The sequence below is a fragment of the Octodon degus genome, unplaced genomic scaffold (genome assembly GCF_000260255.1).
Source record: "Octodon degus isolate 3935 unplaced genomic scaffold, OctDeg1.0 scaffold00269, whole genome shotgun sequence".
Taxonomy (NCBI): domain Eukaryota; kingdom Metazoa; phylum Chordata; class Mammalia; order Rodentia; family Octodontidae; genus Octodon; species Octodon degus.
Window position 1 is genome coordinate 218,753 of NW_004524845.1, and position 4,046 is coordinate 222,798.

General features: G+C 40.6%; 1 protein-coding gene across 11 annotated transcripts in view; it reads left to right on the forward strand.

The window, feature by feature from the left end:
- Positions 1-4,046, forward strand: part of Rufy3 (RUN and FYVE domain containing 3) — a 93,881-nt gene that overhangs the window by 57,824 nt on the left and 32,011 nt on the right. The gene's annotated exons all lie outside the window — the stretch shown is intronic.

Sequence of the window (4,046 nt, forward strand, 5' to 3'; positions counted from 1 at the left end):
CCCGAGGGGCTGGGAGAGGGTCCAGCCCACGCTGCGCCTGGGCTGGGACTGGTCCCGCCGGCGCAGGGTAGCAGGAAACTCTCCACACACTCACCAGACCTGGGCTAGGACTGGGTCTGGGGGCTCCTGGAACTCGGCAGAAAATCCTACTTGGCGGGCGGGGTGGGGGAGGCACTGCGGAGTGGTGGGGGGCGTCCCGAGGCGCTGGGAGAGGGTCCGGCCCACTCTGCGCCTGGGCTGGGACTGGTCCCGCCAGCGCAGGGTAGCAGGAAACTCTCCACACACTCACCAGACCTGGGCTAGGACTGGGTCTGGGGTCTCCTGGAACTTGGCCTGAAATCTTTTTTTTTTTTTTTTTGGTGGAGCTGGGGATTGAACTCAGTGCCTTGCGCTTGCCAGGGAAGCACTTATTCCACTGAGCCATCTCCCCGGCCCCCTGAAATCTTTTATAATAGGAAAAAAGCCATTTCTGCCCAGTGGCTTTGAAATGTCTGGTGACACTGTTTCTCAGTCTGGATGCTGGCTGCATGCATCTGTTTGCTCAAAAATGCATGTGGGGCTGGGGCTGTAATGCAACGGGATAGTGCTTACCTAGCATTGTGAGGCCCTGCTTCAATCCTCAGTGGCACACAAAAAAAGTCTGCCTGTACAAATTTGTAATCTAGATGGATGGATGGATGGATGGATGGATGGATAGATAAATAGAATTAAATTTTACCAAAAGAAATTAAAATGTGGCAGATTCCCTCTGAGAAATAATATGAAGAAGTAATAAAATTTAGAGAAATGGCTGGATTTTCCAAGAACCCAGTTTTTACAAAATCTGCAGATCATAATGGAGCATTATTTTGGTTTTGCCTCAGCTACATATGCCATTGATTTGTTATTTATTTCCAAAGAAAATTAAACAAAGCAGGAGAAAGAGAACTGGGATTATTCAAGGAGCTTACATATTTCTATAAAGCATGGGCTCAGCTTCCCGGAAACAAGCCTTCAGGTGATACCTGGTCTAGCTTTCAAGCACTAGGCAACCGCAGGGGGTGTCTTTGATCAGAGTTGTATGGTTCCAGATAGAGTCTGTAGTATTAAGTCTGTCTTTTGAACAGGACAGAATAGTTCTTCGTATACATAATTTTATTGCTTTGACCTGGCCATTTTATTCCTACTCATTTTAAAGAAATGCATAGGTATGTATACCAAAAGGTTTATATAGCAGTGTTCTCAGAAAACCTGTAGCCTACATACACCAGAAGCATTGCAGATGTCTATCAACAGTGGGTGGAATGGATACACTGTGGCATATTCCTGCATAGAATACTACTGTCCAGGCATGAAAATGTATGAACTACTACAATAATATATATAAATCTCACAAATAAAATATTATACAAAGGATGCTATACACAGAAGAGTTACATACTATGTGATTCGCTTACATAAAATTTTTAAATAAGTAAACTAAATCTATAATGGAAATCAAGCTAATGTAATGATTACACTGGGAGATGAGGCTAGTGTTTGGAAAAGAGCAAAGACAAATTTCTGCGTTTCTCTTTCCTAATCAGGACAATAATTACACAGATGTGTCTCTTGGGAAACCCAAAGAATGGATGCAGCATTTTCATATTCTTCCGTATAGATATAAATCACCAAGTCAGAAGAACTAAGACTACATATCTGTGCCACTCTGGAGTTTTCAGTGTGACACTGTTACTTTTTAAATTTTTTTTTTCCTTTGGTGTGTGTGTGTATTTAGTACAGGGTTTCACTCTACAGAGTTTCACTACACAGATCAGACTTGGAGTAATCCTCCTGTTTTCAGCCTCTGCCTCCCAAACATTGGGATTACAGGCATGCACCACCACACCCAGTCTCAGTTGCCCCTCTTAGCGCACCCCATGGGCAGGGCTGGCATAGCACAGCGCACCTGGGATTGAACCTCGGTCCCTGAATCTCCCTAAGCAGGCACTTTAATCCACTGAGGTATCTGGCTGGCCCCATTGTTACCTTCTTTTGAGATGTCTACTCGATAGATATAGCTATGCTCAGCTTCTTTGTGGATACCTGAGCTTTTAAGATGAGGCTTCAGGAAAACTGTTACAGAAACTTGTTCATGTGATTCTACTCAGTTTCCTTCAGGGGCTCTTGAAGAACAGTAGAACGTGGTGAGTTCTGAGAGATACAGTGCACTTATAGATCATTTTTCTGCTGTTTTGAACTATTCTACTATTTGCTAATGTCTTTTAAAGAGAATCAGAGAAGAAAAAAAGAAACTAAAATCAAGAAATGGTTTTGGGGGGCCTGGCCCTAGCTCAGTCCTTTAAGTGGCTGCTTCCACAAAGCTGTCAGCCTCAGGTTCCTGGAGTTCGAACCTCATAACTCTCCCGCTGGCCAAAAGTGCCCTGAAGGCATTCGAGGAACAAAAAAAAAGAAATGGTTTTGACTATTACCAGCAATTGAGGTTGACTTTGAGTAGTCCTGTGTGTCTTTATTGAAATCTAGTAGATTGCAGTGATGTTTACTCAAGAGTGATCGAAAAAGCATATTTTCCAATCCAGGTCACTGGGTTGGTTTTTGTTTGTTTTGATCTTTGGTGCTGGGGATTAAGCCTACTGAGCTACAGCTCAATCACCAGGGAAAATGTTTAAGTCTGTTTTAGAGAGCATGTAGTAATTTCAGGTTCTTAGTAATATTGAGCAGAAAGTGCAGAGATCTCCTGCATCCTGCCCACCCCTACACAGACATGTGTGACCCTTCAGCGGAATCTTAAACCAGAATGTACATTTGTTTTCATTAATGAGCCTGTATTGACACAACAGTTTCTTTCAAAATTAACAGTTATGTTAAGGTTCACTCTTGGTATTGTATATTGTATGGTTTCTAAATATGTATAATGGCATGTGGCTACAAATCTTTATAGAATAGCTCTAAAATTCTTCTGTGCTTCATCTATTTAGCTCTGCCTCATCCAGCCTTGGCAAACACCATTCCTCTTACCATTGCTCTGGGTTTTCCTTTTCCAGAAAGTTAGGTAGGTAAATGATACAGTGTGTAGCACTTTCAGACTGCTTCTTCTCACTTAGTAACATATGTTTAAGGTTCCCCTCATCTTTTCATAGCTTGGTAGCTCATGTTTTAGTACATAATCATGTTCTACTCTCTGTATATTCACATGGTTGGTTTACCCATTCCCTTACTAAAGAATATCACGATTGCTTTCAAGTTTTCTCAATTATGAATAAAGCTGCTGTGAATTCTCAAGTATAGGATCTTATATGGATGTCACATGGGTAAATACCAAGGAACATGATGGGTCATGCAGGAAGAGCGCACTACTGGAGTTTTACATATTGGGACTCATTGCATCAGTTAGCAGTATTTAATTATCTGATGGTCAAGAATTTTTACCCATTTAGAAAATTTCACTTTTAAATAGATTGATGCTCTCTCTTTGGTTTAGTTGGTTTTTGTTTTGCTTTTTAGGCAGGACTTTGCTCTGCAGTCCAGGCTGGCCTTGAATGAGCTTGTGTAGCCTAAGCTTCCTGTGTGCTGTGATTATACGCTTCTACCACCCCACCTAGCCATGTTTCTCTTTTGCTTTTTGTTTCTGTGTCATTTTTCAGCCATTTTTTGTGCTCTGGAGGATCTGTAGTAGTAACAGTGCCAAGCAGCTGTTTGAGAGAGTGATTGGCTAAGGAAGAGGAAGTTTTGGCTATTTGAATACAGAATACATGTAATAGGCTATTAGAAAAACAGTATAAGGAAAGTTGTAGGATTTTTTTTTTTAAACAGAAAGATGCTGTTAAGTCAAAAACAGTTTTCAAGTTAATTATAATGGTATATTCCTTTTTAATTTTTTCTTAAAATATGTATATGTCCTAATCAGTTATTAGTAAGTGGAATTATAAGATTTCTTGCACATTTATTTTCCTTGTTTTTTTCTGTAATGAAAATTGATTTTATTAAACAATAAAAATGATCCACTAAAATTTTAAATCATCTTCAACCTATCAGCATGATGCTTTTAGGCAACTTTTGTTAATTAG